The sequence below is a fragment of the Rhincodon typus genome, chromosome 9 (assembly GCF_021869965.1).
Source record: "Rhincodon typus isolate 14 chromosome 9, sRhiTyp1.1, whole genome shotgun sequence".
NCBI lineage: Eukaryota > Metazoa > Chordata > Chondrichthyes > Orectolobiformes > Rhincodontidae > Rhincodon > Rhincodon typus.
The window spans coordinates 62,752,049-62,768,508 of record NC_063340.1 but is presented as its reverse complement, the minus strand read 5'-3'; the positions used below and the strand labels follow the sequence as shown (position 1 = coordinate 62,768,508).

At 41.2% G+C, this 16,460-nt stretch overlaps 2 long non-coding RNA genes across 4 annotated transcripts in view; both read right to left on the bottom strand.

Moving 5' to 3' along the window:
• Positions 1–345: 345 nt before the first annotated feature.
• Positions 346–5,648, bottom strand: LOC125484058. The gene is made up of 3 exons (XR_007262932.1): positions 5,556–5,648; positions 976–1,130; positions 346–369 (listed from the first exon to the last, which is right to left on the bottom strand). It is a non-coding gene; the product is annotated as an uncharacterized LOC125484058 (long non-coding RNA).
• A 5,032-nt stretch (positions 5,649–10,680) lies between these two features.
• Positions 10,681–16,460, bottom strand: part of LOC125484057 — a 56,453-nt gene continuing 50,673 nt past the window's right edge. For all 3 annotated transcript variants that reach the window (XR_007262930.1, XR_007262929.1, XR_007262931.1), the window contains exon 4: positions 10,681–10,827. This is a non-coding gene — a long non-coding RNA (uncharacterized LOC125484057). The remainder of the gene's footprint in view (positions 10,828–16,460) is intronic.

Sequence of the window (16,460 nt, the reverse complement as noted above, 5' to 3'; positions counted from 1 at the left end):
CCATTCCTCTCATTGTAAGCCTAATAGGGTAAATTAGGTAAGGAGTATCAGCAGTTCCCCAGTTAACTATAACTTGTTAAAGTTTGTAACACAATTAATTGTGTACCTAGAGACATCCATTTACTACACAACCAATCATTTATTGCTTACCTAATGCAATGTTCATGATCCCTTATAAAAAGCAATTGAGCAAATTCAAGTTAACTTAATGAAATAAAACATTAACAAAATTGAAATTGTTTTATTTGTAGTTTATGGGTCTCCTCTCTGCCGTGTTTCTTAGCTTAAAGACAGATTATTCCAAGAATCTAACAAACTATTAAGAAATTAACGAACAGCTGCATGCTTGAAAGTTGAGTTCTCTTCTGGCTATATGAAAAACATGACAGAAAGAAATCCATCAATCCAATTCTGCTAATAGATGGATGCAACTGGGAAAATAATTATCAATTGCCTTTAAATGCTAACACAATTAACAAATATCATTGAGCTATGAAGCAATGACATTAAATAAGCTGGGTGCTTTTGGCATTACACGTCAGATACCACACAGAGTTATTGGCATACATTTGTGCACAAATGTACAAACAATCTTTTCTGTCACTTCTTGACAGCCCACATTCTTCCTCAAGCATTCTGCAACCATTAGTATGGTCAACCATCTTCTTTCAGTGCTTCTCTTCCTCTGCCAGGCTCCTAGCAACTGTCCTTACTTGGTTACATTACTAATAACTGGTTCAGAAACAGAACTTCTCAAGCAATGACTTCTTTTGCCTCTGTACCCAGTTACCAATGGAGGGTCTGAGGCTTCCAATTTAGTTTGCTCTTCTTTATCAGCTGGAATACTCCTTGACTCTATCACTAATAGAGTCAGCTTTCCCATGATCGTACCTAATTTAGTTGAATCAGATCTCCACTACTCATATTGTGTCCTCCACTAGAAGGGCTCTCGTTGTCCAGTCATAGCGTTCCTACCTCTAAGCCAGGAAGCCAGTGTCAAGTCCCTTCTGCTCCAGAGATATGTCATAAGACCTCTGAACAGGGTGATTAGGAAATATCTCCTTTCCTGCACGAAATCCCATTTCTCTTTCACAGAAGTTGCTGGAAAAGCTCAGCAGGTCTGGCAACATCTGTGAAGAAAAAATCAGAGTTAACGTTTCGGGTCTGGTGACCCTTCTTCAGAACTGACCCGAAACATTCTTTCAGTTCTTTCAGTTCCCATTTCTCTTTTACCTTCAGCCTTGCTGATTCCAACTGTGGTTCCTGATTGTCCTATGACACTGCCCAAAACTTTGTGTTTCTTACATTTCAGTGTTTTGTAGAGCTCACCTTTCACTTGACGTACCATTAACAGCTGTGCCTTCAACTGACTAGGTCTCAAACTGGAATTCCCTCCTAAATCCATTTTGTCTCTTCCTCTCCTTATTTAAGAACATCTGCTTCTTCAATCCCCGTTTTTCTTTAAGGCTTTCAATAACACCAATATCTTTGAGCAATGTTGTGATCACATGGTTCTGTTTTTTTTGACCGTTTGTTTTCCTTTATGAGGTACATTAGGATATTTTTCTTCATTAAGAGCTCAATTGTCCATTTAAACTTTTCATGATTTGGTTCAAAGGTACAGTATCATCGAACTCCTTCAGCAATTGGCTGCTGTTGCTCCCTGTTCCAGTTTGGAGCTCTGTAAATAATTCTAACAGTGAAGAAATCTGCAGGGTGGTTTACTTTATCATCCTACTACTATTGATCTCCTTCCATTTCCCTTAAGGGTCATCAATCCCCTTTGCACTCACTGGTCTGTGCGAACTCCCAATCCAGTAATTCCTCAATTTTAAAATTCCTGTCCTCATACACAAACTCCTCCACAGTTCACTCCTCTCTTTCTTTGCATTCTCCTTCAATCCTACAACCTTCCAAGATTTTAACACTCCCCAATTCTAGTCTTCTGTGCATTCCTAATTTTGATTGTTCCACACAGGCCTTCAGCTGTTTCAGCCTAAAGGAATTTTCATCCGAGACTTCCCTGTCTGCGATCACTTTCTGTCTCTCCTTCTTTAAAATTATCCTTATAGCTCCTTACTAAAGTTACGATCACCCATCCTTATACCTTCTTGTGTACTTCAGTGCAAGGTGTTGTAGAATAACATTCCTGTGAAGAATCTTGATGTGTTTAATTATATTACATATGCTATATTAACACAAATTCTTATTGTAAAAGAAGTATTTGATGTGATTCACATTCAGTATCATCCCAGTGACATTAAACGGTCCTTTTGATTACTCAACCCTGCTCTCCCAATTTACTGTGTGTTCAATAACTTGTCTTGGCTTACAGGTTTACCAGTAGGCTCTAAGCATTGTTGGGCAATGGAAAAAATTATCCAGAGAAGCATGAAAGGGAATATACACCTTTCTTCTGAGGGCAATGAGGAAGAGTAACAAAGATGTTGCAAAAATAGCAAGAAATAGAAAGAAGGAAAGGGCTTGTCTTTATAAAATGCCTTTTTGCATCTTCTAAACACCTCTGTTGAAATATAATGTCTGCTGTTTCAGCAATACAGCTGATTTGTGCACAACAAGTCCTCATTTGCAATGGATGATATTTTTGAAGTGATATAGAACAGTTTTCCATGCACAGCATGCAGAGTTAGAAGTTGGAGGAGGTAAGCGCATTTTAAGGGGGTGCAGTTAGCTCCTTTATCGAGATGGCCAGCATGATTCAAAATAATCTGGCAGCACACAATTTGATCCCTGTTTGGGATGTCAACCTGGGGACTGTGTGCAGTAAAATCATGGTACAAGCAGTGATTTGGTGATCCTCGAATCATCAACTATGCCTCTGAAGAAGGAAAAGTAGAAATTAAGATCAAAACTTCATTGATACAATCAAGACAATCCCTGTTCCCTTCACAAGATGCAGGCAGGAGGTACACTTCCCTAACGACAGCAAGGGGAAACTTGTAGCTGTGATCAAAAAGACATGATATGAAATGACTGAGGGAATTAGTAACAGAGTTTAGTCCCATGCAGCAAATGATTTAATGATCTGGCCATGTCAGGAAATGTAAACACAGTTGCAGGTTCACCCAAATTCTAAACTGCATCTGCTGCCTTACCTCTCTGTGCCTCCAATATCTTGTCAAGGCTACTCCATTGCATCATTTCTCATATCTATTTATATTTCAGCAGATTCCCTTGCCCCATTCCACCTCTGCCACATTTCACATGCTATCGATTGCATGTATCTGAAACAAATTGCCCAGTTCTTGCCACGTCCTCAAATGTGTGCCCGAGACACTCCTGAAACATCTGCCTGATAGTCACCCTCATCAAATGCATTCATCTTTTGGATGCACGTACATCTATTGGATGCATGTAAGACCATAAGCATGTCCACTGGCTCTGCTTTGTCTCACTTCCTTGTTGCCTACTCAAAGAATTCTAATGGCTTGTCAGGTATGACCTCCCTTTGAAGAAGCCATGTTGTCTCAGCCCTATTTCACCATGCACTTCCAATCAACTCTCGCCAATTCCTCCTTTGTAGTTACCTTCACTAAACTGTAATACCATTACATTTGATTTCAGCTTCTCCCTCACAAACTGCAGGATGAATTCTGTCATATTATGGTCAATGCTCCCTAGGGATTCTGTTATTTTAAGCTCCTTAATCAAGCCTATCTCATTACCTATCACCAAATCCAGAATTGCCTGTTCCCTAGTGGGTTCTACCACAAGCTAGTCCAAAAGTATCTTGTTGATATTCCATAAATTCCTTTTATTGGGAGTCGCTGTCAACCTGATTTTCCAACCCACCTGCATATTGAAGTCTCCTGAGATTATTGCTATAGTGCCTTTCTTACATGCCCTTTCTATCTCCTGATTTATTTTCTGCCTCATATCCTGACTATTCTAGGAGAACTGTACATAATTCCCATGAGGGTCTTTTTCCCTTTGTGGCTCCTCAGCTCTACCCACACAGATTCCCTGCCTTCTGACTCTATATCACAGCTTGCTAGCGATTTAATTTCATTTCTTACTACCAAGGCAGACCCACCCACCTCTACCCCTCTGCCTGTCCTTTCAATAGGATGTGTATCCTTGAATATTTAGTTCTCAGCCCTGATCCCCTTGCAGCCACGTCTCTGATATCCACAACATTGCGCCTGCTAATTTCAACCTGCACTACAAGCTTATTTACCTTGTTTCATATACTGCATACATTTAAGTAAACACCGTCAGTTCTGTGTTGACTGTCCCTCTTCTCATAGTTGTCCCCTTATCTGCAGTGCCTGAAGTTGGATTCCTGACTCTTTCCACACTCTCTGTCGTATTACTTGTTCTGGAAATTTTATTAACCTCTGCTGAGCTCTCCTCCCATTTACGTTTTTCCATAATTTTCCATGCAACTGAACCCATTCCCCATGATTTAGTTTAAAGCCCTATCCGTAGCCTTAGTTATGTGATGCACCAGGACGCTGGTCCCAGCAGGATTCAGATGGAGCTTGTCCTATTGGAACAGCTCCTTCCTTCCCCAGTACTGGTGCCAATGTCCCATGAATTTGAATCTGTTTCTCCCACACCAATCTTTCAGCCATGTGTTTACCTCTTCAATCTCGTTTACCCTGTGCCACTAAGATTGTGGTTCAGGTAAAAACCAGGAGATTATTACCTTTTTGGTTCTGCTTTTAATTTATCCACCAGCTGCTCATATTCCCTCAGCAGAACATTTTTCCTCTTTCTACCAATAATGATGGCATCTACGTGGCCCACTACAACTGGATCTTTACCCTCCCACTCCAAGTTCTTCTACAGCCCAGATGAGGTATGCTGAACCCAGGCATAAGGCAGGCAACACAGCCTTCAGTACTCTCAATCCTGACCACAGAGCGTAGTGTCTATTTCCCTGATTATACTACCTCTAATTACAACTACATTTCTCTTTTCCCCTTCCTCTACCTGCCTCACCAGTAGTCATACCCAGCTGTCCCTGACTACTGATTGAATTTGAAGTAGCCAATCTAAGGGGTGTGACTGCTTCCTGAAAGCCAGCATTCGACCCCTTCCTGATTGGTTGCAATGGTTGAAACTCAGAATCCAGTTCATCAACTCTGAGCCAGAGTTTCTCCAACCAACACATGCTACAGATCTGGTCATTATGAACCACAGTGGGGTCCTCTAGCTTCCACATTATGCAGGTACACCACATTGCCTGGCTTTGCATCTCTATTTTACTCACTTAGTTCTTAGTTTGCTTCTTTTTATTTCCTACTCGTCTTTTAGTTTGTAACCTGTATATATTTCTTCTATTTACCTTCAATCTGAAAGTAACCTAGAATAGATAGTCAAACTTGTAGCTATTACCAAGAATTGAACTTAGGTTTCCTGTCATGTCACTCTTTGATTGTGCTGGGCTCCCCCTCCTGGGCTTCTCTTTATCCTGTTAAAAAAAAGACTTACAAAATATGAGGCGAAAAAGCAAGTAAAAATCACCTCTTACCCTCTGTACTGAATTCCCACACCACCTCCAAAAGTCCCCGAACAATTTACTCACTCACGCTGTGCCTCACTCCCAGTATGATCTCTCCTTCTTGACTGTGCAAAGCTTGCTGGTTGTCACTCTTTCAATGGGCCTCCTCTTAAATAGTGCTGTAATGATTAGTCGGCACAGTATCGGAATGACGAGATTGTACTGGATAGCTTGCAGAGAAGATTCAGCAGGATGTTGCCTGATAGGAAAAGTCTCAGTTGTGAGGAGAGACTGGATAGGCTGGGTTTGTTTTTCTTGGAGTAATGGAGACTGAAAGGTGATCTGATTGAGACATACAAATCATGAGAGGCAAAGGCAGGGTAAATTGTGAGAATCTTTTCTCCATGGCAGACTTGTCTCAGATCAGAGTTTAAGATGAGGAGTAAGTAGCTTAGAGGAGATTTGAGGAAAAATTTCTTCACTCAAAGGGTGGTAGAGATATGAAATGTACTGCCTGAGAAGGTGATCGAAGCAGGTCCCTTACTAACCTTTTAACTAGACTACTGAACTTTTAAAATGGAAAAGAAAGATCGACAAGTTCTATTCCCACGCTGCCTTCAAAGTCACGAAACTGTATTCTAACTCAGGTAGTGTCTCACTCCAGATGCGATCCCTCCTTTCTGACCGTGCAAAACTTACTGTTGTGTGCATGAGAGACACATTCGTCTGTCCAAGATGAGAGGGCTAATAGTTTCCTTTGGCCATCCCATTCCATGTCAGATTGTTGTAATTAGAATGACCACTTTTGCTATTTGAACTTACTGTCAATGTCAAGCATAACCATGCAAAATTTAGCATGGTCCAGGTATGAAGAAAAGGTCACTATTTTCAGCCTCAACAATTTATCTTAACATCATCACTAATAGATTAACCTCTGTGATAATGGGAAAATGTTTCCATTGCCTGTACCAGTTTGACTTTTCACCTGTCTCCGAAAACCTGGCTTTATCACCTCCACCAGTTTTTCTGTTTAGTAACGCAAAACCCAATTATTCTGAACATATTCTTGCCATGAGAAAGGTTTTGAAAAACAAAAATCCATTGTAGTCTCAAGCAAAGTTATGTTGATGTTAATATAATCAGAAGTGCTAGGAAAGGAGCACAGTGAGTGAAGGAAGAGATCACAAATTCATGGGAAGAGGCAAAGGTCAGAGGAAGGGAGTTGTCATTCAAAGGGCATCATGATGACTTTCAAGCATACTAGTGTCAAAAAACTAAACTGTTCTACTGATTAATGTACTGTGTCATCGCATGTCTGAGCTTGTCCTTGAAGCTATTAACAGCACAGTTTGGAATCCAAAACTGTTTCAGACGGGGCCTTCATATTACCATTCACATATTGGCACTATAAATCCAGTATGTGTTCTTATATCAAAGTCACAATTCCAACTGCGCTTCTTGAAATAGAGTACAAAAATGCTGTTCACTCAACATCAACTCAGGTGTTATGTTCCCTCCCATCAATATCAAAGGGCCCATCTTTACAGGCCTGCCATACCTACCAGAGGAAACCAGGCTGCACTAACCCTGTTCTAGTGTGTAAGCTATGCCGTGGTCCACAGGATAACTTACTGACAGCTTGCAACAACTGATGTAACTTTTTCCATAAATGTGAAGGTCAGAATGGCATTCGGCTAGCCTGTTACCAGATCCTGTCAGATTACCAACCTCGGTCAGATATGCCATCCGAAGCTTGTACCAGAATAAATCATGCAACCTAAAAACAGCATGTTCACCAGAATATATATTGCTGCCACTTTCTCAATGGAAAGAAGGCAAAAATTGAAGAAGAATGCAGAATGTTTACCACCTGACAGAGTACAGAGCATTAGAGATGAAGTTCATGGTTATTTGAGCTTTAATGCCAACCAAAATACATGTATGAAAAGGAAGAGGTATCGAAGGAAGCAATGCCTCTACATTAATGTACAGTTGGTTTCGGACAATAGAAATGTGAGCTCCATGATTTTGTGAAAATGACAAAATGCTTTTATTCCGTATTAATCTTGGACGCCTCCAGCATTTGAAAATCTGAAGGAAGTGAATGTTTGTTGGAGGCACTTAGCCCACTGAGCCCAATCAGAGTCCTTCATGCAGCTCATACAATGGAGCCCCTTCTATCACGCAGGTTGCCATTCTACGCATGGTGGGCTAAATTTTACCATGGGTGTGGAAGCGGAGGTAAGTTCAGAGGTTGGTGTGCCATCAATTCCACGCAAGCATATGACTTGCTGGCTGCACAATATTGGATGCCTTTATGGACTTCTTCTGGAGGCTGCGACTTGGGGATGTTTGCTACCCACCCAGAGGCAGTGTGCAGTTAATTAAGTTCATTACGATGACAATGGAGCTGTATTTTGCTACAGATGTGCAGTTTGCCATTGATACATGGGCACATTGCTGTGGATTGCAGGTGTCTTCATGGAGAAACGTCTAAGCTGCATCTCATTTCAGGGCATAGATTTATTTATTGGCTGTAATTCATAAAGGGGGTCTACGACCTTGAAGCCGTTCCATGGATGCTTGCTGTGCCCTGCCCCAGTTGCTGCCATTTCCCTCCCATTGAAGGCACTGCTGTCAACCCTGCTGCTGGCTTGGCATCATCCATAGTGCGAAGGAAGACGGAAACCCTACCCTGCCCACAATCATGCCAACCCCTCAATATTCTAAAACAGAAAATTGGTAGTTGTTTTTAGAAATAAGAAAATTATGACAGGATTTGATAGATGCTACATGATGGTAGCAAATAATTATTGGCACACAACAGGAATGATGTAGCTGTAGAGTACTTGGGGCCAACCTGTGTGAGTGAGAACCATTTTCAGTAATGGGTATGTCAGTACCACCAACCAATTTTGTTTTTCTTTAACTAAACCACGCATATTGGACGTTCCAAGATTTTGCTGCAAGTTTGAATCCCGTCTCAGTATTATAACTGTTTATTAAGGCCATTTCAAACAAACATGTCACATAGGCATGAACGAGATGGTTGAAATTGATTTTATGCAACTACATTGAAAATGCACTCTTGGCTCTATATCACACTCCTTCATTGACATTCTAAAGCATAGTTGTCTATTCTGCAAGCCAGGGCTGTGTCAAATTTTTTTCCCTGAGTGGAAGAAACAACTGTGGTGTCAGGTTACTGCTGGGTAGTGCAGCCCTCCCAGGGCATTACTGGCACTGAAGCAATAGATGCAAAAGATAATGTGCTGTCTCTGCAACAGCTGGAGCCCAATCCAACAATAGTTGTCAGTACTTGTTTGCTCCCTGGCACTTCATCAATCTTTGAATGGTTGTACTAGAAATGGAAAATGCAAAGGATTAAGAAGCCCTTACCTGACCCCGCCCCCACCCCCAGCCTTTCCCATCAAAATAGAAACTGAGTTACCTTTCAAAAATATTGTTATGATATTCCATGTGTTTTTAAGTGCTGGTTTTTAAATACTTGATGGAAGTGGAATCCATTACGAAGACTAAGCAATAACAATTTTTGTATTTAAATAATTTCTTTACAGAGGGAGATATGTTTCAAAGTGCTTCACAGGATGTAATCAAAGAAACATTTACACTCATCCGAATGGGATATTTAGTGGTGCCAAACAGCTTATTCAAAAAGGCATTTTTATTAGAAAAGGACTGAGAGGTGGAAAGGCAAAGAGGTCTGCGAAAGAATCTTCAGAGACAATGGCTTAGATGTCTTAAGGCATGACCACCAAGAGTTGAGTAATGGAGTGGGAATGGTGAATAGCTCAGAGTTGGAGGAAATTTGAGTGGTTCTGGGCTGGAGGAGATTACAATGATAGGGATGGCTGAAACCATGAAGAACTGTGAACAGAGATTTTTTCATGTTTGAGGTGTTTTGTGCACTGCTTGAGGCAGTGAGCAAGGGAGTAGAATTTGCTCCTGGTTAGGGTACAGATAACAGAGCTTTGGATGAGCTCAGGTTTTACAGAGTATGGAGGGGTGCGCTGTCAGCCATAAGGGAGCTGGAGCTAACAAAAGCATGAATAAGGATTGTAACAATAAATGGGCTGAGGCAGCTGTGGAGATGTTATTGGAGGTGGAAATAAACAGACAAGGTGATGGTAGGATAGAATATTAGATCAGCATCACATAGGATGTTAATATAGCAAACAATCTGGTTCAGCCTAAGGTGATTGTCAGGGATGGGAATACAATAATTGATGATAAATCACTGCTTGCGGTTGGGACAAAAGACAATAACTTTGGTCTTCTCAATGTTTATTGGAGGAAACTGTAGCTTATCCAGGATTCAATATAAATAGGTTGACTCAGAAAGCAGCTCGCTTGATTCATAAACAAACCACTACCTTTGACATTCACTCATGTCAGTTGGTCACAACAAGGTCATGAATAACTTTTCCAGTTCCTCTGTGAAATAGTGAAACTGACATGGTTGCTGGAAATGTTCATTTTTTTTAGTCTTAAAAGGAGTCAATTTAGAATTAGAATTAGGTTTTGTTGTTATGTGCTCTCAAGTACAAAGATGGAGGAATACAGTGAAAAGTGTACGAAGTCACCATTCCTGGCACCGTCTTAGGTACAAAATCTTAGGTACAAAGGAAAAAAAGAAATAAAGTTAAAAGTTCAACATTACACTCCTTCTTAAGTGCTTAGTCATGCTGACATTGCAATTCCCACAAGGGCTCGATCTCCTCCATGCTGGGCTCTGCCTCTGTTTTCGGCTCCCTTTCCTCACACTGGCTCGATCTCCCCCTCGGTTGACATTGCTGTAGATACTGGGAGACCACAGCCTGCCTGCTTTGCCACTGTCCCAGGCTGCCTGCTCTCACAGGTTTCCTCAGATTAAGGAAAGAGTGATCTTATTGTTTACTAAATAAAGAAACATAACACACTTACAGTTTAGAAATGATGAGTGAGGAAACACATAACAATTGGGAAAAAAAAATAAGGATCAGTCTTTGGCATGTCCATGAGGAGCAGGAAATGGAATGTAGCAGCTGTTAAATTGGGTGACTCTATTACCCCTGACCTTGGCAGTTGAACAGTTTGGAAGCCCTTGGTTCTGCATGTTAGTTGAAGGGGGATTTTCTGTTTACTTTTTTAATGCGAGTTTGTTGTCTTGCGACTTGTTTACAGCAATCAGTCAAAGAGAGAGACAGAAAGACTTTTACTTTGCATGCAAGGATGAGGTGTTTATTAGATGGTCTGCAATTGTGATTTTCACGGAAAACATCAACCTTATACAACTATAACACTGGATTAGCATAAATGAGGCCTGGAGTTGTCTTTTTAAACCCTTCTTTTGTGGATACCTGAAAGGAGAGAAAACCAACAATGTATTTCAACCAGAACTGTTTTATTTTACCACACATCATTTCCATAATCTGCCATATGACTCATGGGAGATAGTTTCTGCTGAGCTGGTAATTGGTCTCCATTATCTGTGTAATGATGTGAGATTACAGTTCAGTTTTTGTATTGCGTCTCTTCTTTTGAAGTTTCTCTGCCGTTGACATGTAATATTCCATGGTCTCTCTCTAGACTAAGTATAATCAATATAGAAATTTTGCAGACATTTTCTGAATGACATACTCATAATTCACATTTCTAGTTTTCTTTGGCACATGTTTCATTTTTCAATATTTTTAACAAAAGGTTACTTAAAAATTTAATAGGTCTGTAGAAATTCGGGGCGATGACCCATTGTCATGATGATTTAGAGTGAAAGAAAGTTGTTTTCCAGTAATTAAATATTCTCAAACATTCATAAGGATACCCAGATTGAAATGAGCAAATCCTAGCTTCTATTGCGTGTTTAACTGTCTCTACTGTGCAAGAACAGGAGCCTCACACCAGCCAATAATTTTGTCTGGTGGTTAAGGCAATAAAATGCCATTTTCCAGAAACTAACACAGTCACTGTGCATCTCAAATAGAAAATGTCCTTGCCAAAAGTTGCTGAGAGACTTGCATATAAATTATGATGAATTACAGTAGTCTTGCCATTACTGCTAAAACTTAACTCAACGAGAAAAACAGAATTGTATAATTACATTACTTTTCTACTATAGAAGGAACAAGCTTTAAAATTACTTCATGCAGTAGATGCCTGTCATGATCATGATTTTAAATAGTGCAATCGATATGATTGCTGAATAATTTTTGACTTCTCTTAAGAGACCTAGTGGTCAAGTCGTGGTGTTTCATAAAATTCTCTAACTATGATTCATAACCATTGATGACTTAATTGAAATTGTGAACTTTCTCATGCATGATCTCTACTTGGACACCTGTGCCAACATCATTCAATTCTGGGCTCATTTTGAATGTAGATTCTACAGTCAAGATGATTTATTCCATTGGGGAACTTGCAGGTGCTGCCCTTATCCTTCCAGATGGAACTTGTCATGGGTTTGGAAGATGCTAAGGATCTTTGGCGGATTTCTGAGTACATCTTGTAGATTGTACACTACTGCAACTGAGGATCTGTGTTGGAATGACTGAATTTTTGTGGATGTGGTGCTAATCAAGTGGACGACTTTGTCCTGGATGGTATCAAATTTCTTGAATGTTGTTGGAGTTGCACTCATCCAAATAAGTGAGGAGTATTCCATCACACTCCCCAAGGCAGGTTTTGGGGAGTAAGGTGTTGAGTTACTTGTTGTAGTATTCCTAGCCTCTGACTTGCTCTTGTAGCCATTGTATTTATACGATGAGTCCAGTGTAGTGGAGTTGATTATTTTCAGATCAGTCATGAACTGGAAAAGACTAGATTGGCTGAATGGCCTAATCTTACTCCTACATCTTATCATCTTTTAATCTTATGGATATCTACTTTTCTGGGATAAGATGTGTTCAGGCGATATTGGGAAGGAGGAAAAAGAAGGTTAGCAATTTTGATTAAGGAACTTATTCAGTGTTTGAAAGACAGAACATCATGGGCAGCACGGTGGCTCACTGGTTAGCACTACTGCCTCACAGCACCAGGGACCCTGGTTTGATCCCACCCTCAGGCAACTGTCCCAGACTTGTTGGGCTGAAGGGCCTGTTTTCACACTCTATGGATTCTGTAAATCTTTGAGGGATCTCAGATAAGATCTATCAGTTGGAATTGAGGAACAATAAAGGAGCTATTCCTCTAATAATGTATTTTACTGGTCGTCAAATAGTGCAGGGATAAAGGCACAAATTTGCAAATAAATCACTGGGAATTGCAAGGGCTATAGAGGAGTTATTATGGAGTTATTATATATTTAACAACCCCAGTATTGAACGGAGAAGAGATTGTGTTAAGGCAGAGAAAAAGAGAAATTTCTGATGTATGTTCAAGCTATTTTTTCCATCAGTGCATTTCCCATCCATTACAAGATATAGTTCCAGAGAATGAAATAGGCTGATTTGCAAAATATCACTAGTGCAGAATGGCCCAGATTTTCAGTCAGCTGTCTGGGGAGGCTGATTCTGAGATTTTTGCGTCCATTCATTTTAGTCTGCTTTTGTTGATACAGATACCATTTGGCTTCAACATGAATGTTTGGCTGAGCTCCAAAAATGGTTAAGCCACTTATATCTCAACAAGCAATATTTATACACCTGCTGAGGGGAGGGACAGTTTTGACTGATTATCTCTACTATCTTATAATAACCTGATGTTTTCTGAATTTTTTTTTACACTGTCTATATTTATTTACATTAGCTAGAGAAGTCTGAAATGCATAAAAGCTTCTGACATTGTTTCTATGGTTGCAGATGAAGCTGTTCTTTCAAAAAATCCTTTCACATGCTCTGCTTCAGGATATGTCAAAGACTTGTCTTATTTGGCAATGTCTGATGAGATACATATATAGTGGATATAGGGAGAATGAGTATGGAAAATAATCAGCACACGTGGAACTGACAAAGGAATATGAAAGGGCACAGAAGGACCACTAGAAATTAAGGGACAGTAGAGGAGATATGGGTGAATAAGGAGGGATGGGAGATGTGACTGAGCAGAGGGGCATGAAGAGCATGGGGACATTGAGGAGTCATGGGGACTACATACAGAGTGTTTGAGGTTTGAGGGGTAATGGTTTGAGGCCCTCCTGTCCATTAGTACAATTAAGCCAATGACCCAGTAAGAGAAACAAGTGTTCCAGCTGGATAGCCACGCCTTCTGCTCGGCTCAGACATGACTGTAGAGGCAGCGGGCCCAAATCCACAGTGGTCCCCTGCCTCCCTTGTATGGAAATATGTTGGGTGGGATACCCCTGAATGGAGTTAAGTTTCCAGAGTCGGACACTAAGCCGGCTCCCAATAAATATCTCATTCACAAAACCTGGCCCAATACATCAGGAATAGTGGTAAGTTCTGGGTTAGTTACGATTTTATGGCAAACTTCCCAAGCATTTAATTTTACATGTCCATCAATCTTTCTCTATCAAGGGCTGTCTCTCTCACCTCACCTCTGGAATTCAGCTCTTTTGTCCATGTTTGAACCAAGGCTGAGTGGCCCTGGCAGAACCCAAACAGGGCATCACTGAGCAGGTTATTGCTGAGCAGGTGCTGCTTGATAGCACAGTTGATACCATCTTCCATCACTTTACTGATGATTGACAGTAGACTGATGGGGTGGTAATTGGCTGGGTTGGATTTGAGTCGAAGAGTCATAGAATAATACAGCATGGAAACAGGCCCTTAGGCCCAAACTGATCCATGCTGACCATGGTGCCCACTCAGCTAGTTCCAACTGCCCACATTTGGCCCATATCCCTCTAAACCCTTCCCATCCATGTACCTATCCAAATGTTTTTTTAAATGTTACGATTTGTTCTGCTTTTTGTACACAAGACATACCTGGGAAATTTTCCACTCTATTAGGCGGATGTCAGTATTGTAACTGTATTGGAAGATCTTGGCTAGGGGAGCGGCATATTCTGGAGCACAAGTCTTGCCAGGATGTTATCAGGGCCCTTAGCCATTGTAGTATCCAGCGTCTCCAATCGTTTCTTGATATCACATGGAAGTAATTGACAACTGGTATCTGTGATGCTGGGGACCACTGAAGGAGGCTAAAATGGATCATCCACTCTGCACTTCAGCCTCATCTTTTGCACTGATGTGCTGGGTCCTTCAATCATTGAGGACGGGGGTATTTGCTGAGGCTTATCTTCCAGTGAATTGTTTAATTGTCCACCGCCATTCACAACTCGATATGGCAGGATAGCAAAGCTTTGATCTGATCCGTTGGTTGGGGGATCGTTTAGCTCTGTCTATGACTTATTGCTTATGCTGTTTGGAATGCAAGTAGTCCTGTTTGGTGGCTTCACCAGGTTGATACCTCATTTTCGAGTATGCTTGGTGCTGCTCCTGGCATACCCTCCTACAATCTCCATTGAACCAGGGTTGATCACCTGGCTTGATAGTAATGGTTGAATGGGGGAATATGCTGGGCCATGAGGTTGCAGGTTGTGCTGGAGTACAATTCTTCTGCTGTTGATGGTCCACAGTGACTCATGGGTGCCAGTACTGAGTTGCTAGATCTGTTCAAAGTCTGTCCCATTTAGCACAGTGGTAGTGCCAAACAACATGATGGAGGTTATTCTCAATGTGAAGGTGGGACTTGATCTCTACAAGGACAGTGTGGTGGCCACTCTTACCAATACTGTCATAGACAGACGCTATGCAGCTAGCAGATTAGTAAGGATGAGGACAAGTATGTTTTTCCCTCTTGTTGGTTCCAGTCTAGCAGCAATGACCTTTAGAACCTGACCAGCTTGATCAGTAATACTGCTGCTGAGCCATTCTTTGTGGTGGACATTGAAATCGCTCACCCAGAAAACATTTTGTGCCCTTGCCACCCTCAGTGCTTCCCACAAATGTTGTTCAAAATGGAGGAGTACTGATTCATCACCTGAGGGAGGACAGTACATGGTAATCACTGGAGATTTCCTTGCCCATGTTTAATCTGAAGCCATGAAACTTCATGGGATCCAGAGTTGATGTTGAGGACTCCCAGAACATCTCCCTCCTGACTGTATACCACTGTGGCACTATCTCTGCTGGGTCTGTCCTATTGGTGGGGCAGGATATAACCAGGGATGATGATAGCAGTGTTTAGGAAATTGTCTGCAAGGTATGATTTCATGAGTATGGCTATATCAGGTTGTTGCTTGATTAGTCTGTGAGTTAGCTCTGATGTTCATAAGGAGGACTTTGTAAGGTCAACAAGGCTGCTTTAGTCTTTGTCTTTTCTGGTGCATAGGTCAGGTGGTCTGTCCGTTTTGATTTCTTTGTTGAGACCTCGTAGTCATTGATACAACTGAATGATTTGCCAGGCTATTTCAGAGGACAGGTTGAGAGTCAACCATGTTTCTGTGAATCTGGAGTTACATGTAGGCCAGACCAGATGAGGCAAGTGTGGGTTTTTCCAACAATCAACAATGGTTTCACGGTCATCGCTAGATTCTTAATTCCAGATGTTTCATTGAATTCAAATTCTACAATCTGCCGTGGTGGGACTCGAACCTGAGTCCCCAGAACATTAGTTAAGTTTCTGGATTAATAGTCTAGCAATAATACCACTAGGCTGTTGCCTCCCCCTGATGCTTAAGGTACCAGAATTAGATAAGCACATGTATCTCAGAGGATTGTGGAAATTATGGAGATGAGTGGGATAGGATGGGGCGAAGCCATAGTGAGTTTTGAAAACTATAATCAGAAATTCAAAACCAAGGGTTTGCTTGATTAGGAACCAGTGTTGGTCCCTGAGTGACTTGATGTAAGTAAGATTTCAAGCAGTCGAGTTTTGTACTACGAGACAACAAGGTGCAGGGCTGGATGAACACAGCAGGCCAAGCAGCATCATAGGAGCAGAGAGGCTGACGTTTCGGGCCTAGACCCTTCATCAGAAAAGCTATTCTCCTATGATGCTGCTTGGCCTGCTGTGTTCATCCAGCCCTGCACCT